The following is a 25,386-nucleotide window of genomic DNA, read 5'->3' on the forward strand; positions in this document are numbered from 1 at the left end:
CCACGCCCCAGGGAGAGAGCCCGCGGATTCTCCGTTGAAGCTTTGGAGGCATTGGTTTTCATTGTGGTGAGACGGAGGGCGGTGCTCTACCCGTCAAGTGGGAGGAGGCCCTCGCCACAAGTTTTCCGCACCATGTGGAGGGAGGTATCGCAGCAGGTCTCGGGCAGCACTGTGGTCCCCAGGACCCACACACAGTGCAGGAAGAAATGTAACGCCCTCACTCAGGTGGTCAGGGTGAGTGAATGCTTCAACAAATGCTACATACCACCATCTGTACCACAATCTTCTCACACTGCCCAAAGCACCACAGCCCCAGCACTCACCCACCAACAATCTCTACCTACCAACACTCACACCCACATCTCACGCCTTGCAGACAATGACAGCTATTCACCTATGGCAGGCACATCACCCAAACACATTGCTCCACACTCACTCACACTTTCCTTTCTCTTGCAGGCCAAGGTGGCGCACAACAGGAGGGAGCAGGAGCCCACAGGTGGGGGATAAGCTGACACCCAACCACTCTCTGTGCTGGAGAATCGAGCGCTGCAAATCATTGGGCGCCAGGTGGTGGGCACCGTGGCCACAGGTGACGCTTGGGGTCAACAACGATATGTTCATCCCTACTCCTTCTCACACCCCACTTCCCCCTCACCCAACAAGCGTTTTGCACTTTCTAGCTAATCGTGCTGTATACATGCATTTCTCCTTTCCTGCCCTCCTCCCCTCACCTTAAGCTGATTCTTGTGCCTTTATGTTTTCAGATAATGAGCAAGCACCTGAGCAGCATGTCCCTGAGGGCACAGTAGAGAGCGAGGCGGGAGAAGAAGAGGAGGAAGAACACACCGCGTCACTGCATCTCTCACCCGCAGACACCTGCTCAGATACTGGCACTACGTATGCTTTTGACGCTAGCATAGTAGTGGGATCTGCACAGGGTGAGGCACCAGGGACGAGTGGGCTGCAGCAAGGCCAGGGGGAAAGGGTAGTTTGGGGGCCAGCTCCCTGGAGAGTGAGTTCGTGTGCGAGTTCTGCTGCACAGGACTCCGATGAGGACCTCGATAGGGAGGCCTTTAGAAGAAGCGCGATGGGCATGCACACGGAGATGATAGGTGCAATGGCAGGGGTGCCCGAGAGCCTCTCGGCAATGGTGAGCATTGAGGAGTCCGCCTCCAACATTGCACAAGGCTCTGCACACACCCTGGAGCCCATCATTTCCAGTCTGCAAAGGATGGTAGCCTCCCAGAGAGAGCGTGGTGACCCAGACCTGATGCCGCGTATGATGGGCAATATGGTAGCTTCCATTGCAGCACAGATGGAAGCGACGCAATGTCTTAGTGCTGTAATGCAGTCTATGCTTGGTGGCATCCAATCTCAGACTGCTCTCATGCAGTCTCAGCTTGATGTCACGCAAGTGCTGACTGCTGCCATCGTGGCTGGGTCTACCACCGTCGACCGGGGTTTTCACGGTGTCGCAGCAGGCCAACAATCTGTGCTTGTGGTAGTGGGTCATTGGAGCAGGAACCTGCTGTCCTCTCTCAGGATGACAGCATTCCTGCTCCCACCACTGCCACTCTGCCATTGCCCTTGTCGCTGCCTGTCATCCAGCCAGCCCAGACTGCTGCTGCCCATGCTGAGATGGTGTAGTCTACAGCCGGGCCTTCCAGGTCCAGAGCTGGTCAGGGACGTCCTGCAAGGCTATGTGAAGTCTCCCGCACAGACGCTCAGCAGCCTTCCCCCAGCTGTGCTGCAGCCACTGGGCCAACACTTGTAGGAGCACTAGAGTAGGCAAAGGCACAGTAATGACAGGCACTAAGGGGTTGCACAAGGGTGAAAAGTAAATATTTTTGGTGTAAATTTGTGTACACTACTTTTTGATAAATTTATTACTTCACTTACCATTCTTTTGTGGTGTCTCTCATTTCAGCTTTGTGCTGTGATATAGGCTGCGAGAGGGATGGAATGATGGCGATGTGGTGAGCAAAGGGGATCTGGGGTTTAAATCATCCTGGTGTGAGAGTGGATGTCTGTTTGGAGGAGGTGGCAGATTTCTGTGACCACCTCCTTGGTGAAATGGAGCTGTCTAATACACTGCTCCTCGCTTAGTTGAAGGTAGGAGAAGTGCTCTCGGAATACTCTCGGAGGGTAAGGCCTCCTGGTGAGAGCCTAATGTCTGTCCTCATCTCTCTGCGCACATGTTCCCGTATTTCTCACTGCCTACGCTCCCTCCATCGTAGATTCTGGAGGGCAAGGTGGCATGCCAGTACAGCTCCATTAATGTTACCAAGTGTAGCAGTTTGAATCTTTGAAGAATAAATGTAGCTACCTTTAGTTGCCAGAAGACTCCTGATGCAAAGAACCTTGAAATTACTGAATGAAACCGTTGCAGTAGGTGAAGCTAACAAAAAACCACTGAAACTGCACTAACCTGACAGCTGTGAGTGATTACTGACGATCCTTTAAATAACGTCCCTGGAGCCGGCTTCCTGGTGCTGCACGCCAGCTCTCCCTGTTGGTGTTTACTCCAGGCGGTGAGGTAAGTGGCGAGAATCAATTTTGCAAATCGATCGGTCACACTCACTGACATCACGATCTACCTGGCATTGACGTTCCCGGCAATACCTCTTACTGGCGATGTTTCGGGGTGGGGGGGGTGGTGGGGGAGGGCGCAATCGGCAAAAAGGGAGGCCGAAGGTTTCCTTGAGGGGTTGGGGTCCTGGTCCACAAGGAGTGCTATAAAAGGCACTTACCTTCTGGAGCCAAATTTAAATCAGGCTTCCAATTGCACTGTGAGAGCCTGATTTAAATATTTTACTGAAGTGCCCCACCTCTCCAAGACGGGACACTTGCACACCTCACTACCCACTGCTGTAAAAATGGCAGCAGGCGCGTAAGCATTGGGTTGGGGTCCTGTTTTGCGATTTTTAGGGTTTAAACCCTCCGACCGCCTCCCGCCTGTCGGGTGGGGTGGGGGTGGTTACTATCGAGGCCAATGTGTGTGTGGGAATTTGGCATGGGCACTACCAAGCTGGGCCATGATAAACTCCACAGGCTGAATTTTGTCACCCCGAGGAGGCGGGTTTGGAGGCGGGTGGCAAACCCGCCCCCAACCCGCCTCCGTGCTCTCTTGCCAGGAGGCGGGAAGCCGTCCTGCCCCTGGTCCCGTCTCCTCGAGGTGGGAAAGGGATTAAAGCCTGTTAACTGCCTGTTAACATGCTCTGTCACTGACTTCCCCCTAATTGGCCTGCTGAGCCCGCTGGGCAGGCTTAACAAGGTCAATCAGGGGAAAATCCCATTGGTTGGCCAGAAGCTGATGGAGGCGGGATTGAAAGCCGGCAAGCAGCAGTCCCGCCTCCAAAAACTTCCCATTGAGAAAATCCAGCCCCACGAATTCACTGGCCTTTCATAGTATCTTTCCCAATAAGTATTTTACAATATCTTTCTCAATAAGCAATTATTTATAAGAACCCCCTTAGTGAAAGTTATTTTTAATAGATCTTAATTCCCGATAACCTTATTTTAAATTTTTTTCAATTTTATCTTTAGGATTGGAGAGTTGACCTGATCTGTGTGTACGGTGTCCCTACTATCATTCCTGAACAAAATGCAGTAACGTGCGCTGTGAGAATGTACTAATTGTCCCTTCCACAGTGTCCTCACACACTTAGACACAGCATTATGGCAAAAGAGACACGCAGACCCTTTTCTATGCCACCGTTATTTTTATCTTCTGGCCATGAGAAAACTGTATGTGAAGACATTCAGTGATGTGTTTACAGTGGGTATTCAACCTACTAAAGATTGGACCATAATTTGCTGTGGCAGGGCATCTAACACGTCTGCTGTTAGTTAGACTTGCCCTTGCACGTTTAGGTTTTTAATTTTTTTTGCGTGGCAAGTTACTAAATGTGTGAGCTCGGCCATTATATTTTGAACTCCAAATCCCTTCAGTAGTTTGGCAACAAGGCAAAATCTGAAATTTCATTTGAAGCAGTAACAGCTGAAGGACCAGTGAGGCTGAAGAGACTGAAAAAGAACTCTGTGCATCTATTCCTCCTATTCACACGAATACTGGCTACAAAGCATGCTTCAGTATGCATGCATCTCATTCGCATAGTTATTTGCAAATAAGTTGCCAATCCAAATCATCCAATATGATCTTTGATGTGTGTATGGGCTCAACTCATTTGCCCACAAATGATTATTTTGTCTTTTTTTTTGGCGTCTTTATTATATGGACAGAATATTCATAATAGAATGTGACGTACTTGCAGCCACAAGATGGCAATATTGGTCAGTGATCGGCACCTGAATCCAGTGACAACCATACCAAGTTAACTAGATTGAATAAAACAGCAGGTTTGAAAAAATGGTAAAGCCAAGAAAATACACGTGAGATGATGGAAAGGTATGTCCAGTCACAGGACTATAGAATAAGAATGAAATATTGCAGCCAAAAAAACAGAACTGGAAATGATTGACAAGGCCGACCACATTCTACGAGGTATTTGTATATTATTAATATTCCCATTATGCTGAATAAATTCTTACAATGTAAATGTTGTTGATTTACAAACTGAGTAATTTCCTGGCAACTTTGGCATTCTATTTTTCTTTCCAATTTAGGGATAACTCAAGATTTCTATAAAATAATCTCAAATATAAAAGTATCTATAGACAATATGGTAGAGCGGAATACCTCAACAACATACTTTTTATAACTAAAATGTACCTCTGGCTGTGCTACTTGAGACTTAGATCAATGATTGTTGATTGTAGCCATTATCGCAGCACGATGTGTGCACTGGGCTGCGAAGCGAATTTAATTGCTCACTAAGGCAGCACGTATAAAACAACATCAAATAAGGATTGTTTCATTTTAGCAGGTATGCTTGATTGGAAATGAGGAATAGAACAAGATGGTCAATTGTAATCAACCCCCTTGATCCTCAATAAAGATAACTGAGGGGACACATGTAGCACAATATTGTATTTATATAATGGTGGAACACCCGACTGCCGTTTCTTTTCTGAGATTTGTGCAGCCTCAACATAGCTCCAAGGGATATTGACTCAGCACGAAACTGCCTGTAGTTTAGCATAAATTGCCACTATTTTGACAGACTCACTTAGAGAAGCTACAAGGATGGTTGGGAAACTGACTTTTACTGTACTGGTCTCTTTATTAGTGCTGTTGCCCTCACGTGCACCCAATGCCTGCCCACAACATTCTACTGAAGACAGAAGGCAAACCTGCCCCCGAATAGCACCAGTACAGGAAAATCCACCGTTTACTCTGTATCTAGTCATATTATACCTGCCTTGGGAATGATGCTGGGTGTAAGAAGTGGAAAATATTCCATTTCCCTTTAATGGCACAGCTCATCTTGCACAGAAATTTACTATTTAACAGATGTAAGCGAAAAGAAGAACAAATCCACAATGTTTTCCTTAAACTGCTTTTGATACAGAGCACTGTGCTGAAATATACACATTCCTGTGTTTCCATTTCATGGAGATATCAGGGGCTGGATTCTTCTCCTTTTGGCGAGTTATCAGTGGGCGGAGCTTCCGCCTGCCCACTGAGGTGACTTCCAAGGGTTAATTATACATGCAGGGCAGATTAGGAGCAGTAGAGTCCTTTCAAGGCAGCAGATAGTTAAAGGGGCCATTACTTTATGGAACAACAAGTGGAAGAATGTTGGAGCTGAGGATCAGCAGTAGGAAGGGTTCCAAGGTGCTTAAATATATCCGTGGAGGTTTTTCTGGCTGAAATACCTTTCTTTAATTGGTTCAACACCTCTAATGGTAAATCCAAGATAAATTCCAATAAATAGGAACAGGAGTAGGCCAGTTCAGCCCCTCAAGTCTGTTCATTTAGATCATGGCTGATCTGCACCAACTCCCTTTACCCATTTTGCTTCCATTTCCCTTGATACTCTTACCTAACAAACATCTATCGATCTCAGTCTTGAAAATTTCAACTGACCCAGCATCCACAGCCTTTTACAAAGTATTACAAAGTATTTACAGCACAGAAACAGGCCATATAGCTCAACGGATCCATGCTGGTACTTATGCTCCACATGAGCCTCCGCCCACCCCTCTTCATCTAACCCTATTAACATATCCTTTTGGAGGAAAGAGTTCCAGATTCCCACAACCCTTTGTGTGAAGTGCTAAATGATTTCACTCCTAAATGGCCTAGCTCCAATTTTAAAATTATACCCTCTTGTTCTGGATTCCCCATCAGAGAAAATAGTTTCTCTGCATCTACCCTATCAAATTCCGTTATCATTTTAAACGCCTTGATTAGATTACCCCTCAACCTTCTAAACTTAAGGGAATACAAGCCAATTTTATGTAACCTGTCTTCACAATTTAACCCTTTAAGCCCTGGTATAATTCTGGTGAGTCTGTTCTGTACCCCTTCCAAGGCCAATATATATTTCCTGAGGTTCAGTGCCTAGAACTGAATGCAGTACTCCAGGTGGGGTCTGGCCAAGGCTCTATACAACTGAAGCATCACTTCCTCACTTTTGAATTCCAACCCCCTTGAGATAAAGGACAAAATTGCATGAGCCCTTTTTGATTACTTTTTCTACCTGAGCATTAGCTTTTAGTGATTTATGTACACGGACACCTAAATCCCTTTGCTCCTCCACAGCTCCTAGTCCGATTTATCTTTCTCAGATCCAGAGTTGATAACCTCACTCTTCCACATCTGCCGTAATTTTGTCCATGCACTTTGGCCTGAATTTTCTGGGGTTTGTGCGGAAGCGATCGGAGGCGGGTCAGGTGGGAAATTGAAATATCTTGCAGTGGGTCAGGAACCCGTTGCCATCCCGCCCCCATGCGTGTTTCCCTCGGGCACGTTTGCGGCAGCAACCCGACCGGCAGAGGCGGGCGAGCTAATTGAAATCGCTATTAGGTACTTGTCAGACCCTTAAGAGTATTTTTAACCCTACCTTTCGAATTTCACTGGATGATCACGGGAATCACACAGCTCGGGAACCACGTCTGTCAACCAGAGGCGGAGGTTGAGTGGCCATTGATCCAGCGGATTAGTGCACAGAATGGAAAATACAATAAAAACTCCCACCACACAGCTGATCACTTTCCTCAGGCAGAAGCTGTTGCTGACTGCATTGCCAGCACAGATTTAGCTTTCTACAGGCTGCAAGTGTTTCCAGCAAAGTTGCCATCCAGTGTCACCTTATTGTTAGAACCTATCACATCATTGACAGATTGTTCTGTCATCGCTACTTGACCTGCCATCTATTCCATCAGCATGGGTACCATTTATACTGTCTCACCTTGGTCCTCAGAATCGGACTACGATGAGCCCCAACACCAGCAGCACCAGGCACACCAGCAGTACCAACAACAACACCACCAATCTTCTCCTCAACCACCTGATGCTGCACAGGACAAAGGGCATCAGCGCAGGGCTGCACTGCGCCAGAGGTGAAACCCCCAACACAGTGTATACAGGCAGAGGATGAGCTTCCTCAACATGACTGAGCAACAGTGCCAAAGGAGGCTCAGGCTATCGCGCCAGGTCGTCATAGACATTTGCACAATGCTCAAGCAAGACCTACAGCCCAGAGGAGCAGGTGGACATGCCTTACCAGTGGCTGTCAAAGTCACCAGCGCCCTCAACTTCTTTGCCTTAGGCTCTTTCTAGGGATCTGCAGCAGACAGGCTGCCTACAGATGCATCACCGATGCCCTGTTTGACAAGTCTGCCAATTATATCAATTTTGCCACTGATGAAGCCAGTGTTACTAAGCAGGCATTGGCTTTGCCACTCTGGCTGGCTTGCCACGGGTGCAGAGCGTTATCGACTGCACACGTGGTCATCAGGGCACCCCATCATAACCCAGGAGTCTTTGTCAACCACAAGGGCTTCCACTCCCTCAATGTGCAGTACGTCTGCAACCATAGGAAGATCAGCATGCATGTGTCCACCAAATTCCCTAGCAGCTGCCGTGACTCATCCTGCACCAGTCCACCCTCCCTCAGCTCTTCGCTCCACCAAACAGACTTTCCGGCTGGCTGCTTGGAGACAAGGACTATCTACTGAAGATGTGGCTCATGACACCCTTGAGGAGGCCAATTACTGAGGCTCAGGAAAGATACAATGGCCCAGAAATTCGGGCGGAGGCTTCCCGCAGGTGCAAGCCCCTGACCTGCACTTACCTTGCACGCCGGCAGTTGAGCTCTGGGCTCCAGTGGAATTCCGCTCCGGGGCCTGGCCCAGCTACCGGCGCGCTGTGCTTGCGTGTCCCAGGGGCGTAGTTAGTGCGATGCGTCCCCTGGGATCACGTGAGCCATGGGCAGCCAATCAGAGGAAGGAAAAGCCTATTCATAAGATTGACAGGAAGACCTGTCTAAACTTATGAATATACGGACCCCAAAGTAACAGTAAACCTTCAAATAATTTTTTTTTTAAATCACACTTTTAAAATAAACTATAAGTTACATTAAATAACTATTTTAAACAATAATTTAAATTTTTGAAAAAAATAATTTTATAAAAAAACAGGGCTAAAAATAAACTTATCTTGCTTTAAAGTATTTAAAAATAATAAACCTGTGGAAAAAATGTTTTAATTTTAATTAATTGACCACTTACCTTTTAAAATGCAGGCCTTACGCCTGGTTTTTACATTTCTAAAATCTAAAGGCTTACCCTCACGGAAAAACCTGTAAAAAAAAAACGTATGTTCAAAGCGCACGCGCAGACTCCCACGCCCACGCGTTTGACCTCTGAACCCCTTCGTTCTGAGGAACGGAAGTGCCGGTTTCCCGCGCATGCGCAGTACATGCAAGAAACCGGCACTTCCATCGGGTCCACGCGCGAGTACCCCGTGTGTACTCACGCGTTGGGACCCGAATTTCTGGGCCACTGAAAGCCACATTTCCACCCGATGTGTCAGAGCAGACAATAGGCATGCTGTAAATGCGCTTCAAATGTCTTGACAGATCTGGAGGAGCCCTTCAGTATGCACCAGCCAGGGTCTTCAGAATTGCCATTGTCTGCTGCACCCTGCACAACAGAGCGCAGCAGCACGAATTAGCGCTGCAGGAGGAGCAAGGCACTGAGCGCACAGCCTCTTCAGAGAAGGAGGAGGAGGAGCATCAGCTGGAAGACGAAGAGGAGGAGGAGCAGGAGGAAACTGCCTGGGAGGCCAGGGATGGGCTCATCACAGCCAGATTACTTAACTTTACGCATTACACCCATATGACTGCCACATGCTGCGCCAGGTTGGTACCACCCCACAGCAACACCATGAAGCATCCCTACAATGGCCAAGCCATTCCTTTCACTCTGACCACCGTTGCTGAAGGTAACATTATGTCTCACCATTCTCACATCGGCTGGAGAGGAACTTGGAAAGGGAGGGGGTAAATCCAGTTGTTATGGTCCATGTTGGAACAAACGACATAGGTAGGAACAGGGAGGAGATCCTGCTGAAAGAGTATCAGGAGTTAGGCTCTAAATTAAAAAGCAGGACCTCGAGGGTAACAATCTCTGGATTATTGCCTGAGCCATGTGCAAATTCACATAGAAGCAGACAGATCAGGAGAATTAATACGTGGCTAAAGGGCTGGTGTGGGAAAGAGGTGTTCCTTATCATGGGACACCGACACCAGTTCTGGGACAGGAAGGAGCTGTACCGATGGGACGGGCTCCACCTGAACCGGGATGGGACCCGTGTCCTAGAGGAAAGGGCAAATAGGGAGGTGGCAAAGGCTTTAAACTAGTAAAATGGGGGAGGGATCTACAAGAAACATAACAAAACAGGCAAAGAGAGCATAGTAAAGAATAAAGTAAGGGAGGACATTGATGGCAAGGGAATAAATAGAGTTATAGAACAGGGCCTAGAAATTCGGTGGGCTGCGCCACCAGTTAGCGCCTAAAGAGGGCACTCCGTGGCTTTAGCGCCACTGGCCACGCCTCCCGCGATATTTAGCTGGGGCGCTAATGGCGGCGTTAGCTTGTTGCGCTGCGCCGCCACCAATGACGTCATCGGTGTGCGCAGCGCCCCGCCACCACCCCGATCGCGATATTTGGTAGCCCCCGCCTCTGTAGCGCCGTTCGCAAATCGCGCCCGGTTCACAGGGCCTACCTGTGGCGGGAGTGGCGCAAATTAAGGTGGAGGTGCGGGGCGGCCGTTTTTTTTCGGTGGCCGCCTGCCAGCACCTCCGTCCCCGGCCTCCTGATCTCCCCCCGTGGCAGTGCCGGCTGTTTTCCGAGAGCCCGGCACTTCTCGGTGCCGGGCTCTTTTGCTGGCACTCGCGATCTCTGATCGCGCTGGTGCAGGCCCCTCCCCCTTAAGAATGGGAGGAAGGCCTGCAGTATCACAGCGCGCCGTGGCGCTGCGGCACGTTGCGCTGTGATATTCAGTTTCAGCACCCTAAGAGGGACACGGGGTGCCTCGAGCAGCGCCCCGTGTCCCTCTTGGGGCGCACAAGCTGAATTTCCGGCGGTCGCAACTGCTCCAATCACAGCGGTAATTCCGGTGCCCAGCTGAGCTGGGCGCCCCATTTGCAGCTCCACCGAATTTATCCCCCCAGGAGCCTAAAATGATGGTTAACCATAAAGTGAGAGGAAATCCTATTAAAAATGAGTTAAACTGTACAGCAATGCACAGTGTCTGTAATAAAACAGGGGAGCTGGAGGCAATCGTGCATTGCGAGGAACCAGACATAGTAGGGATTACTGAGACATGGCTACAGAAAAATCAGGACTGGGAATTAAACATTGCAGGGTATAACATATTTAGAAAAGATAGAGAGGGGAAAAGGGGAGGTGGAGTAACTGTACTTATTAGGGATAACATAATGGCAGTAGAAAAAAGTGATGCAGCTATCAGCAAGACAAAAATAGAACCCATATGGATAGAGATAAAAGATAATAAAGGATCAATCACACTAATAGCTGTAGTCTACAGACCACCTAATAGTGGAAGGGAGGTGGAGGAAGAAATATGCAGACAAATTAGGGAAATTAGTAAAAAAAAACATAGAATAATAATCATGGAGGATTTCAATTACCCTGATATTAATTGGACAGAAGAGGTAGGTAAAGGGGATAAGGAAATGGAGTTCCTACAATGTGTACAGGACTCCTTTCTAACCCAATATGTAAGAAGCCCAACATGGGAGGATTCGCTATTGGATCTAGTAATGGGGAATGAACCAGAGCAGATAAGAGCAGTAAAAGTAAGGGAACATCTAGGCAATAGTGACTATAATATAATACGCTTTAAGATGATAATTGAGAACGACATAAGTATGATGAAAACCAGGTTAATAGATTGGAGAAAAGCTGATTTTGAGGGGCTGAGAACAGAACTTTGGAAAATAAAATGGGCAACAATATTGGCAAACGATGTAGAGCAGCAATGGGAAACATTTAAAACGGTGTTCAGCAGAGTGCAGGAACAATATATTCTGCTAAAAGGAAAGAACAAACTAAACATTAATGAGACTCCATGGATGAAAAAAGCCATAAGGGAACAATTGAGGGTAAGGAAAGAGGCATACATTAAGTACATAGACAGCAGGGGAGTGCATGATAAGGGAGAATACAAAGAGATTAGGAGAGAAGTCAAAAAACAATTAGGAAGGCAAAGGGCAACTATGAAATTAAATTATCAAGGAACATAAAACAAAATAGTAAAATATTTTACAGGCACATCAATAAAAAAGGAAGGTTAGGATGGGAATAGACAGGATAATGTCACAGGTAATGATAGAGAGATGGCAGAAATATTAAATAATTATTTTACTTCAGTATTTACCAGGGAGATAGAACAGGTGGACATGACATTGGATGATGAGTTTAATAATGAGATAAGTGAATTAAAAATATAAAGAGGGGATATATTAAATAAACTAATCAAAGTCAAGGGGGATAAAACCCCTGGTCCAGATGGATTGCAGCCACGCATTTTAAAAGAATCTAGGGAAGAGATAGCAGAGGCATTACTACACATATTTAATACAATTCTTTAGAAAAATGTGGTGCCAGAGGACTGGCGGATAGCTAATGTAATATCTATATTTAAGAAGGGGGATAGAACATGTCCAGGGAATTATAGATGAGTCAGCTTAACATCGGTGGCAGGAAAAATTATGGGATCCCTACTAAAGAAGAAAATAGAAGAACATCTAGAAACCAATAACATAGTAATGAATAGTCAGCATGGATTTCAAAAGGGAAAGTCTTGCTTGACCAACATAGAAATATAGAAACATAGAAGATAGGAGGAGGAGTAGGCCATTCGGCCCCTTGAGCCTGTTCCGCCATTTAATGAGATCATGACTGATCATCCAAATTCAGTACCCTGTCCCTGCTTTCTCCCCATATCCCTTGATCCCTTTAGCCTTAAGAAATATATGTAACTCCTTCTTGAATATACTTAATGAATTGGCCTCAACTGCCTTGTGTGGTAGAGAATTCCACAGGTTCACCACTCTCTGGGTGAAGAAATTCCTCATCTCAGTCCTAAACGGCTTACCCCTTATCCTTAGACTGTGACCCCTGGTGCTGGACTCCCCCGCCATCGGGAACATCCTTCCTGCATCTAGTCTGTCTAGTCCTGTTAGAATTTTATAAGTTTCAATGAGATCCCCTCTCATTCTTCTAAACTCTAGCGAATATAAGCCTAATCGACCCAATCTCTCTTCATACGTCATTCTTGCCATCCCAGGTATCAGTCTGGTGAATCTTCGCTGCACTCCCTCCATGGCAAGAAGACCCTTCCTCAGATAAGGTGACCAAAACTGCACACAATACTCAAGGTGTGGTCTCACCAAGGCCCTGTACAACTGCAGCTGTACTCGAATCCTCTCGCTATGAAGGCCAACATATCATTTGCCTTCTTAACCGCCTGCTGCATCTGCATGCTTACCTTCAGCGACTGGTGCACAAGGACACCCAGGTCTCGTTGCACTTCCCCTTTTCCCAATCTATTGCCGTTCAAATAATAATCTGTCTTCCTGTTTTTGCCACTGAAGTGGATAACCTCGCATTTATCCACATTATACGGCATTTGCCATGCATCTGCCCAATCACCCAACCTGTCCAAATCATACTGGAGTTTCTCTGCATCCTCCGCACAGCACACATGCCCACCCAGCTTTGTGTCATCTGCAAACTTGGCGATATTACATCTAGTTCCCTCGTCCAGATCATTTATATATATTGTGAATAGCTGGGGTCCTAGCACCGATCCCTGCGGTACCCCACTAGTCACTGCCTCATTGAATTTTTTGAAGAGGTAACAGAGAGTAGACAATGGTAATGCAGATGATGTAATTTATCTAAATTTTCAAAAGGCCTTCGATAAAGTACCCCATAATAGACTGATGAACAAGGTCAGAGAATGCAGAGTCAGGAGACAAGTAGCAGAACCAATAGCTAGCTGGCTTCAGGACAGAAAGCAGAGGGTAAGGGTAAAAGGTAGCTATTCACAGTGTCAGAAGGTGGGTAGTGGTGTTCCATACGGATCAGTGCTGGGACCACTGTTGTTCACAATTTATATTAACGATTCAGACTTTGGAATTAAAAACACAATTTCTAAATTTGCGGATGACACCAAATTGGGGGGGATAGTCAATACTGAGGAGGACATTAATAAACTCGCAGAATGGGCATATAATTTGCAAATGAAGTTCAACACAGATAAATGTGAGGTATTACATTTTGGTAGGAGGAATAGGGAGGTCACATCACTTGGAAGGTACGAGTCTAGGTGGGGTAGAGGAACAAAGGGATCTCAGAGTAAAATACACAAATCACGAAAAGTTGCGACACAGGTTAACAAGGCCATAAAAAAAGTAAACCAAGCACTAGGGTTTATTTCTAGAGGAATAGGGGGAGAAATTTCCCTAGAGGACCATTTAGGGTGCGAAGTCAAAATTATTTGAATAGGTTAGCGGCAGGCTTTTCAAACATTTGAGTAATTCCCATTTTTTGCTCCAAGAGGGAAGTGGAGCGCTAAATCAAGTGCTCCACTTGCCTTTTGGAGCGCAAGAGGTGGGGAATATCCCGATCCTGGGCGATGTGCTCAGCAGCACCACGTTGCAGGGACTCTTGTCTCAATTAAAGGGAAGGGTTCCCCACTGCAAGCTCTGCATTTTTTTAAAAATTGGCCACTTTTTTCATGTCGGCCGGCCACCGCACCTTTAAATGGCGACCCGAGATCGGCAGGCCTCACTGTTCGCGACCCCTGCAGCAGTCGGTAGCATCGCCCACCAGAGGCGCAAACGAGGGGAATTTCGTCCCCATAGAATTGAAAAGTAGGGATGTTATGCTAAACCTGTATCGAACCTTGGTTAGACCACACTTGGAGTACTGCATGCAGTTCTGGTCGCCATATTATAAAAAGGATATAGAGGCACTGGAGAGGGTGCAGAGAAGATTTACAAGGATGATACCAGAAATGCGAGGGTATACATATCAGGAAAGGATGAACAGGCTGGGTCTCTTTTCTCTTGAAAAAAGAAGGCTGAGGGGTGACCTAATAGAGGTCTTTAAAATTATGAAAGATTTTGATAGAGTGGATACAGAGAGAATGTTTCCACTTGTGGGGAAGAGCATAACTAGAGGCCATCAATATAAGATAGTCATCAAGAAATCCAATAGGGAATTCAGAAGAAACTTCTTTACCCAAAGAGTGGTGAGAATGTGGAACTCGCTACCACAGGGACTGGTTGAAGCGAATAGTATAGATGCATTTAAGGGGAGGCTAGATAAGCATATGAGGGAGAAGGGAATAGAGGGTTATTCTGATAGATTTAGATGAGGAAAAATGGGAGGAGACTCGTGTGGAGCATAAACGCCGGCATGGACTGGTTGGGCCGAATGGCCTGTTTTTGTGCCGTATATCCTAAGTAATTCACTCCAACTCACTAATTCACACCCAAAGTTGCACACAAATTTGTCCATGACTGAAAGTGGTGAAAATAAAGATTTTTATGTGTAACACTACAGTAATGGAAACTTTACAGAATCATTCAACAAAACACCCAAGTGGCTACCCTTGTGAATCTACTTGTGTTTCATCTTTCTCTTATGCATGCTTCTACGAGGTGCTACCACTGTGGCTTCAACAGAGGTTGAGGCAGCCTGCTCACTTACCTGTTGTGACTGCTTAGACACTTTTGGCAGATGTCCTCTGGGTTTTGGAGCCGGTGATGGCCCTGCCAAAGTCTGCTCCTCCTGCGACTGTGCCGGGGCAGACTCGGTCATCGCTGTCCGAGGAGGCATCTGGGGCTCTGACTGAGGGTGTGGCAATGGGGGAGAAGTGTAAGCGCTTTGAAAGGAGCTCACACTTCTATGTCCCCTCTCCTCATCATCCCTCTCATGGGCCACCCGCACTTCCCTGCTAGCAAGGAGCTGGAGAGGACCCACGACTACATTGACATCCCTCCTAGAAAGGAGGTCTATGAACCTCTGCCATCTATTCTCCTGTGAGTGGTGCATTAGCTGTTTCATGCAGGTGGCCATCCTATCCATGGAAGAGCCTACAGTTGCCATTGCCTGCGACATGGTGGTGCTCATGTTGGAGATGGACTTCTCCATTCTCTGCACATTTGCAGACATTGCGCTCGCAAAAACTGACAAAGCCTCCGGCATTTCTTGCTGCACCTCCAGGAACGCCCTCTTTCTGGATGGCCCCCGAGGCTCAGCATCTGCATGCAGCTGAGCAGTGTCAGGGTCCCAGCTACACGTTCCTCTGCTGGCCGCCAGAGGGCGGTTTAGGAGGCCTCAGTACACTGCTGCCATGTCTCTGTACCTCTCTCCTCACCTGTGTCTCATTAGAGTAATTGTCTCATCAGAGTAATCAGGCCTGTTATTTAAGCTGACTATTCCCAGCCCCACTCAGTCTTGAGTGCTTATGCCTGCAAGTCACAGGTTAGTTTTTAGTCCTTGCCCTGCGTTTTGTATACTCGCTTTTGTTTCTTTGAATTGTTATTTTGGTCTTTTGTTTGAAGAATTCTCTGTACGTCCTGTATTTGAAGAGCCTTCTACTAAAGCATCTTTTGAGTTTTACTCCACCTTAGGTCTCTGGCTGTCGGTCTGCATTTGGGTCCACTACCACCCCCGTAACAAGCAGAGCTGGGAGCGTCCTGCACCCTCCAGCGAGAAGTCTCCACTGCTGTCCCTGTCTCCACCATCTGCTTTTGCTCACTTGTGACTTGTGAGACACCAGATGACAACACTACTCTATCTAACATGGGATCCACCCAGGTGTGCGTATCTGAGCTGGTGCTGGGTGTGCTTATGTCTGGTGACGGTGTGCCCTCAGAGGCTGGAGGCTCCTCTGAGGAGTCGTCTTCCTCTTCCTCCTTGACAGTGGAGGGAGGACTCTTGATGGACCTGTGGGAGAGTAAAGAGATGAGTTAGATATGCCATATGAAGAATGGGTACAGATACCATTATGCACATGATGACCATTCAGTGGCTGCTGACATCAGTCCTCATATGAGTGACTGATGTATGCCATTTAGCTGTGTGATATGTAATTCTGTCACCAGATTGCTGAGATGTCCGTCTCCCATCTTCAGCTGCTCGGCGACTCCAGAAGCTTCCAAGGCAGCTTCCTCTGCTGATGTTATGGTCACCAGTGATGGTGTTCCACCTCCGGTTCTCTCCCTCTCTCTCTCTTATTGTGGGCTCTCTTCCTGCAAGGAGGGAAAGAAGAGAAGGTTGAGTGAGAGTAATTGAATGAGTGTAAGGAATGGATGGGTTACATCTTTAGAGGGAGACTATGATGGAGTGCGGTGCCAAAGCCAAGTGACCTCCCTGTGTGTTTGTTGGTATGATTGCATTAGAATGAGGGTGAGTGTCAGGGGTGGTTAGTCAGATGGGGATGTGGTAATGTAGGTAGAGAGGGATGGGTGGATGTGCAAGGTATGTTGGTGGGAGTAAGGATGTGCAGCAGTAGGGTTGGGAAGGCAGTGTGATGGGGATGTTATGAGAGGCACAGCAGGCTGAAGTTGAGTGTGGCTTTGTACTAACCTTTCCTGATCTATTGAGATAATTGAAACATTTCCGGCATGCACCCAAGTCCTCTTGACCACATTCCTGCTGTTGACCTCTGCTATTTGGAGCCAGGCTCTTTTGGTCTCCTGGGGAGGTTTCTTCTGCCCATTAGAAGGGAAGAGGACCTCCCTGCGTGCTCTGACTCCCTCCACAAACATATGGAGGGAGTCATCGGAGAACCTGGTTGCAGCCCTCTGTCTCAATGCAGTCATATTTGTCACTCTTTTCAGCAGTCGAATTGTGCAGTGTACTGCCTGCACACTCCTAGATGAACCTTCAAATGCAATGTGGCCATGGCTCCTTTAAATATCCTGGCTGAAAATGCTTCATTGATGATGTAATCAGACCTGCACCATTTAATAGGGCCGGGAAACACACAGGGCGGTCTTAATAGGCCCCATTAATGCAAAGTCGATCTGAGGAGTGGCATGAAATCAGAAATGGGGTCGCGACCTGCCACGGCGACCGCCCGCACCCGACCCGCCCAGGGTATGGAAAATTCCGGCCAGTTGTCTATGTTCTTTTGCGACATCCTGCTTCCATCCACACAGCTTACTGTGTTCCCTAACTTTAGTGTCATCTGCAAACTTAGATATACAACTATTCCTTCATCCAATTCATTAATATATATGATAAAAAGCTGAGGCACCAGTACAGATCCCTGGGGAACATCCTGCCAATCAAAGAACGAACCGTTTATTCCTACTCTCTGCTGCTTCCCACTGCAGTGGTGCAGTAAACTAATACATTTCAGTAATGTGCAAAATAAAGGCCTCGATTTTAATAGCCCTGAGGAGTGGGTTTGGAGGTGGTTCTGCAGCAAAAATCGGAAAAAATGGCTTCAGACTGCCAAGCTGCCGCCATCCCGCCCCCATGCGATTTTCCAAACTGACCCGACTGGAACCGGTGGGACAGGTAGTTAACAGCCTGTTAACTGCCTTGCTAATCCTATTTTGATAGAGGTTTCTCATTTTCATGCTTCTGGCTCCTGTTTCCCATCTTGTCAGAAACAGGCCAGGTTCAAAGAGACAAGTTGCTGGAGGACATTATTTGTATTAATTGGAGCGCTTTAAAAGAGCCCCTGAAACATGGCTGACATTCAAATGCAACAACATTGTTGCTGGAGGTTTGGGATAGGATTTTGCACATCAACTGACCTTGTGACTGTTCAAGCTGACACCCATCTGCAGTGTGACCTGAATGGAATAATTTCAGGCCACTTCGACTGTGCGCTTGCAAGCTTGTTGCCTCAAATGAAATCTATAGCAAGGGGATGGGAAACATTTATGTCCTCTCATCCTGGTCCTCATAATCGGAGGAGCAGCAGCCGTGTGGCTCAGCGCAGATCTCCCTTGGAAGAGGAGAAGGAGGAAGAGGAAGAAGAGGAGGAGGAGGGGCACCTTGCGTGCCCTGTTGTGACCAATGCAGCATCCCATCGTCAAGCAGGGTATGCACACTGCCATGCCATATTCGCATAAGCTTGCTATTCAACCATAGGTGGCTACCATATGGCTCTCTAATACATCATCTCTGCTATACCCGGTTATTTTCTATCACTTTCACCATCAGCATTACAAATGCAAGTCACCCTGAGCCCTCAGTGCGCATTTGCCACTTCCCAGAATACATAGGCCACACAATCAACTGTTTGCCACCAACATCCCTCTCATGGGTCAATCGCACGTCAGTGCTGGCAAGTGGCTGGAGAGCACCTTGCTGCACATCAGGAGGGCCAGGAGGACCCGTATCTGCACTGGCAGTCCTCATCACAAGGATGTCCATGAAGCTCTGGTCTCTCTGCTCAATAGCTGCCCATCTCTCCTCCAGAGATGACAATCTATTTTGAATAGTCACCATGTTTTCCTGACTCTGGCGACTTATTTCCTCCATGGCGGTAGCCAGCCTCTCCATGGAAATTGCCATCCTATGCATGGAGTTGCATTCATGCATCATTGCCTCCACAAAGGCAGTGCTGATGTTACAGAGGGACTCCTCCATTCTATCCACACTCGCACTTACCCTGGAGTCAAACCCTTCCAGAGACTCCTGCACTTGTTCCTGTGTTTCACAAACCGCTCTTTTTCTGGATGACTCCAGAGGCACAGTGTCTGCATGCAGCTCAGCAGAGCTAGGAGAGTCCTACGACCTCCGCCGAGGACTCTCCACTGCTGTCACTGGCTCCACCATCTGCTGATGCTCACTTGTGCGCTGTGATAGACAAGGTGGCAACACTACTCTAACTCACGAGGACTCCACCAAGGTGTGCATTGCTGCGCTGGTGCTGGGTGCGCTGAGTCCTGGTGACGCTGCTCCCTCAGACTTCAGGTTCCTCTGAGGAGTCGCCCGGGTCTTCGTCCTGGATCGTGGGGAGGGGGGCGCTCGATGGTCCTGTGGGAGGGTAAAGGTATGATTTAGACATCTGATACTGATGTAGCAGACACATCCTTTTGTGCAGATGATACAAAGCAATTCTCTATGAACATCATATGCCATTGCAATCACTAAATGTCAATGAGAGGGATGAAACTCTATTATGTCACCAGCTTCCTCTAGTGTGCCCGTCTCTCCATCGCCCACTTCCAGATCCTCGTCACCTCCAACAATTTTGTGTGCAGCCTCCTCAGCACTTATCAAGGTTGCTATGGTTGGTGTACCTCCTCCATTCAGTGCTCTCTCCCTCTTACTGTGGGCTATCTTTTCTGCAAGGAGGGACACAAGCGGAGTTTCAACCACAGTGATGGAGTGAGTGTGAATAATCCCTACCATAGAAGCTTTGAGGGAGATAAAGATGGGGTGAGGTGCCAAGAGGAAGCTAGCTCCCTGTGCGTTGTTAGTTGTCACTGCATAACAGTGAGAGCGAGTCTAAATGGTGCATAGGCTGGATGCTGAAGCTGTACAGAGATAGATAGGTAAGGATAAGGTGGGATGTGGAGGAGCAGGCTTACAAAGGAGAGTGCTGGTGATAAGAGAAGGGAAACAGATTGACATAAGTGTGATGGGATACTCACTTTTGATGTTCGCACAAAATCATTAAACCATTTCCTGCACTGGATCCAGGAGCGCGATATGGACCTTGCGCTGTCCTCCTCAGCAATGCGCAGCCAGGCTGCCTTGGTCTGCTGAGGAGGCTTCTTCTGGCCATCCGGAGGGAAGAGAATCTCCATGCACCCTCTTACAGCATCGACAAGAGCATGGAGAGACTCATCATTAAAGTGTGGAGCTACCTTGCCTCTGGAAGAACTCATTGTAGTTATCACAAATTCACAGACCATCAGAATGCAGGAGAGAAAGGCTGAGGCTGAATGGGAGCTTTAAAAGCAGCTGCTATGATGACGTCATCAGAGGTGGCCAGCCGACCGGATCGCACACATTGGACCAATGAATTCAACAAGCTGATTTCATTAAAATCGGACATCCACAGCTGATCCCACCGGAAGCGGCTCCGGAACCCACCCATCACGCAACCCGACTCCAAGCCGCCTCAGTAATTAAAATCGTGGCCAAAGTTTCAAACAAAATAAAAACATTAAAAAATTACATATGTCACAAAACTTGATTAAAGTTACCCAATTAAATATCTTTTGTGTCTTTTAATACGTCCTTAAAGTCTTTACCTCAAGGCTCAACCTGTCTCAAAACCTGGGCTTTCACTACAGATCAGAATCACTGCTCCCATTTTTTTCGGACTGCAGGTGTTGGTAATGATTCTGCTGTTGCCATTTACAGCTTGTCTAGACCCATCTTTTGTTTCTTTACTTAACAAGGGATGTTTCTTTCGCACCATCATCCCTTTTGTCTTTTAATCTCTCCTGCCTTCCATCCTATCACGGACCTTCCCTTTATTCTTTCCTCCCCTCCCTGCTTTCCCTGCCTCTTTACTTGCTTAAACCTGTTTCATCTCTAACATTTTCCAGTTCTGACAAAAGGTCACTGACCTGAAACGTTAACTCTGTTTCTTTCTCTGCAGATGCTGCCTGACCTGAGTATTTCCAGCATTTTCTGTTTATATTTATGGGCTCTCACTAGATATTTTTCCCTTAGAAGAGTTGAGAGAGATTTCAACCACTTCTGTGTATACAGAGCATATGCAGTTTGCAGAATTACCCAGCGTGCATCAGTAAGTTTGCGCTGAAGTAATGGTTGTATCACCTGCAAGAACTTGAGTTCCTTCATTTTTTTCCCCAAAAGACTTTGAAACAATCCAATGACTGAATTCTTAAAGCTTTAGTTCCAACCTCTGCCAGCTCTACAACCCTCTGAGATCTCTGCGCTCCTCCAATTCTGGCCTCTTACACGTCCATGATTTTCTTCGCTCCACCATTGGCAGCCGTGCCTCAGCTGCCTAGGCCCTAAGCCCTGGGTTAATGGGCTAATGTCTCTGTTAAAGTGTCTCCAAGGAATGCCATGTGAACACATTAAGCATTGCTAAAATTGCAAACTGTAACCTGTAGGCTTGTACTACAGTAGTCACAGATATTGAACCTTATAATGGTGCTAACTGTAGTAAAAACCAAATCCAGTTAAGAAAAATAGTTGTAAGTAGACCATTAGTTGTTGTGTCAAGTCCTTGAGGACTTCTGAGTGTTAAAATATAATAGTGAACCTTGGCAGTACTGCACTATACTCATGCAATCCATTGGCTAGGATAGTTTTTTAATTGAATCAGGATGTGGGTTTTTTTAATTGAGTCAGGATGTGGGTTTAGGCCTGTCATATGCTTCATGAATGCCTCTTGGTCTCAATAATACTGTCAAAGGAGGTGCGAAGTGGAGGCCATCTGCTCAGATCAGGACAATACCAGAGCTACTTTCAGCATGCATTTTTCCCTTTTCTTATTCTCCTGAGAAGCTGGCAGATGACCTGCTCTGTATCATCTGCCAATGCCATAGTAATTGGTGACTATAAGATACTCTTAACCATTTAAACCAGTAGCTCCATTGACCAAATATTGAGATTTATGTCAAAACAATTGCACTTTGAAGGCTTAGAAATACTGATCCATTATACAATGCAAACTATATAAACATAAAAAATTCCACCACTCATGGCATAGGTATGAGCTGGGTGTAGGGGACACAGATAACTGGGGCAGAGGCCTTGCTTCCTAATGTGCATCACGAACACACTCCTGAGGTTTCTGGCCAGGCAACACCAGGGGATCAGGAGGCTCATACAGCACAAGGGTGCGACAGGCTTTCATTTTGCACCTCTTATTACCTTCTTTGTACCCTTTTGTTGCTTTTTATAGCTCCCCGTCCATTGGATTTACCCTTTTCCTTGCATTTGTGTAAGCCTTTTTCATTATTGCTTGATATTGCCTCTTATCTCAATTGTTGACCACGGCTACTTAACTACACAAGTGGCGCCTTTGCCTTTTAGAGGTATGTACTGGTTTTATATTGTACCAAATACTTCTTTTAAATACTTCCCATTGTTCGTCTGTAGGTTTACCCATTAACAGTTCTGCCCTGTTTATTGTGGTCAATTTATTTCTCATTGCTTTGAAGTTTACCTTACTTAAATTTAAAAATTTGATTTATGACTCTCCGTTCTCCCTCTCAATCCTAATATCAAATGTAATCATATTATGGCCACTATTTGCAAGATTCTCCCTTACTGTCAGATTGCTAACTAGTTCTGTTTTGTTACTCATCACTGAATCCAGTATGGGCAATGCCCTTGTTGGGAAAGGTGTCATGAGACAAAGGGGACTGGATTCTCCTGTCGGAGAGTCGGTAGTGGAGCAGGATGGCTATCTGTCCAAGTGACTGCCACTAACCTGCTGAAGCTTTCTCCCATCGCGGCGGCCTCATTATGCATGGCAGGGCGAGTTAGGGTCATTAATACCGCTCCTCATTGGGTTACCGCTGCGGGGAGAGAGGGATGTCAAGGGCTATAGAGTGCAACCTTTAAAACTCGTGCACAACAACTAACAGAGAATTGCAATTAGGAGAGAGATACCAATACTGAAAATTCTGAGTTTGCATGAAGAGTAAGCTCTGCAGATAATAGCCCAACAGGAGAGGCTATGGGTGACACGATGTTTGGAGGTGAGGTGTCATGTTTGGTTGGTAAGGGCAGGACAAGGCTCATGATATATTGGGGGGATTTTAAGCACCCGCCCACCCGCTGGTAATCAGACAGGGGCAGTTAAATGGAGAGGGAGATTTATCTACTGGCTTGTCGCCACGATACGACCATCTGCAATTTTAAATTATGGATAATCAGGGCCCTGAAGCTCCACTGAGTTTGCCCAATCTACTGCTGTAACTTCAGTGTAAATCATCGGAACGCCAAGCACTGGAGTTTAACTATGAAAGGTCATCACAACAGTACACAGTCCTGTAGTTCTGGAGACACCATGCCACTCCGGGATTTTACTTCAAGGATCACTGCTGATATCCAGACAATGGGAAACACAAGTGCCGTCATCACTTTGGGGTCCGCTTGTCTGGCTTAGTTCTTTAGCTCTGAGTTCTGTTGCAGTGTGGTGAAAAGGACTCGTGCAGAGTAATTCAGCTTGGTCTTTGTAACTGTGAAGAGGCCAACAGAAAGCAATCACTTTTTACAGTGCCATAAATCTTGAGAAATAAAACCACTCAGCACAACAGCCACTTTTTTTTAGCAAATTAATGAAAATCAGGGCGATTGAATAGAAGAACCCTGTGGAGTTTGATCCAGAAACTGGCAGTTTACTGTTAGCATGCACTGTTTTCCAGGAAACATGCTGATAGCAGCAAATTCCGTGAAAGGGCATCTGAAAAACATTAGTTAGTGAAGCAATTATTACACGTCAGCAGTGTTCTATATTCATGATAAGTGGGTACGTAAAAATCTGCAGTGAACTCAATAAAATGCGTCGTCCAAAAAGATCTTAAAGGAATGAAACCTATTCCACTGATCTTGAAACTAAAGGACAGATCTGAATTTTTTATTGTTAAAGCAATAAATTATAAAATTACACAAAATTACTGAAGGGCAGCATGATCACAGACAAGGGACAGACCTCCAACAGAGATAGAATAAAACACAGAGAGATCTGATTTCATTAATGAATGTTGTACCAGTTTTTTAAATTGTTCTACACTGCAAACTTGATCTGTGAATGCACTGTAAACTCGACATCCATTAGAAGATGTACCTTTATCTTGACGTAATATCTTAATGAAACATTATCAAATATGGATATTCAGTTTGTGAACTGTATAAATATTATGGATGTAAAGCATTCTGACTTTGCACTCCTGGTCACCAGAAGTACATATTGGAAGTTCGAGTTTGCACTGTTCCTGCCCAAATGTATGACGTGTGCTCCAGGCAAGCGAGACCCCCACCAGGAAAGCAAAGTCAGAAAATTACCCCTTTAGAATATCTTGTCATATAGGGCAGTTGTTAGTTGTTAGCTTGATCAGAAAATTATGGGTTCGAGCCCCATATCAGTGTAGTAGAGTTATTACTGTATTATCAGAGGCACCATACTTTGGAAAAGACATTGGGGCAGAAATTGCGGCCGGCGGCTGCCCGCGGGCGAATGCCTCCGAACCTCAAGAAAAGTACGCACCGACCTGATTGCTCCGGACCTTGGAAGACTTGCACTCCTGGGCCTGCGGGCGTACGCCTGTGTAAAGGCCCACGTATCCCAGGGGCGCAGGCGGTTCGCAAACATCCCTGGGATCACGTGGGCCGGCCCAACCAATGACGAAGGGGGATTCTTATTATGCTTATGGAGATTCCATTTACGTACGGAATCCCCATAAGCATAATTAGCAATCACCTAAAAAATACATTTCACAGCATTTAAATAAAAATAAATCATCATATGTTCAAAATTAATTAAAATACAATTTAATTAAACATTTAAAACAAAAATTACATTTTTTGAAAAATAAATAAATGTAAATATTTTTAAAGGGGCCAAAAATAACCTAAACTAATTTTAAAGGTTTTTGAATGTTTAAATCATTTAAAAAAAAAATATTTTAATATTTATTTAAACCCTAAGGAAGGCCTTAGGCCTGCTTTTATCAGGCGTAAGAGTTTCATGGGCATTCACTGGGCAGCAGTTGGGCAAATAGCCCAACTCTGTGCCAGTGACTGTCAACTTCCCGCAGATGTGGATGATCCGTCAAGATTCTGCTTGACAGATCGCAAGTTCCGGGTTTTCACATCTGCACATCGCCTGCGGAAGCCTAGAACTTGCGGGGCACTTACGACGGCCGTCATAGGTCCCGGAAAATCTGGGCCATTAAACTCAGATCTCGTTTACCTGTTCCAGAGTGGTTCAGGTGGATGTGAAGAATGGCATGACCCTACTTGGAG

The 25,386-nt window shown here is 46.3% G+C and overlaps 2 long non-coding RNA genes across 2 annotated transcripts in view; both read right to left on the reverse strand.

Annotated features, from left to right (window-relative positions):
• LOC147114010 (uncharacterized) overlaps nt 1-8,730 on the reverse strand; it is a 134,997-nt gene extending 126,267 nt beyond the window's left edge. The window contains exon 1 of the long non-coding RNA XR_015079328.1: nt 8,641-8,730. This is a non-coding gene — a long non-coding RNA (uncharacterized LOC147114010). The remainder of the gene's footprint in view (nt 1-8,640) is intronic.
• Nucleotides 8,731-22,004: 13,274 nt separating this feature from the next.
• LOC147114011 (uncharacterized) lies at nt 22,005-24,740 on the reverse strand. The gene is made up of 2 exons (XR_015079152.1): nt 24,633-24,740; nt 22,005-23,600 (listed from the first exon to the last, which is right to left on the reverse strand). It is a non-coding gene; the product is annotated as an uncharacterized LOC147114011 (long non-coding RNA).
• Nucleotides 24,741-25,386: the final 646 nt, after the last annotated feature.

Source organism: Somniosus microcephalus, chromosome 8 (genome assembly GCF_052327205.1).
Source record: "Somniosus microcephalus isolate GS21.2 chromosome 8, FLI_Smic_1.0, whole genome shotgun sequence".
In the NCBI taxonomy this organism is placed as follows: Eukaryota; Metazoa; Chordata; class Chondrichthyes; order Squaliformes; family Somniosidae; genus Somniosus; species Somniosus microcephalus.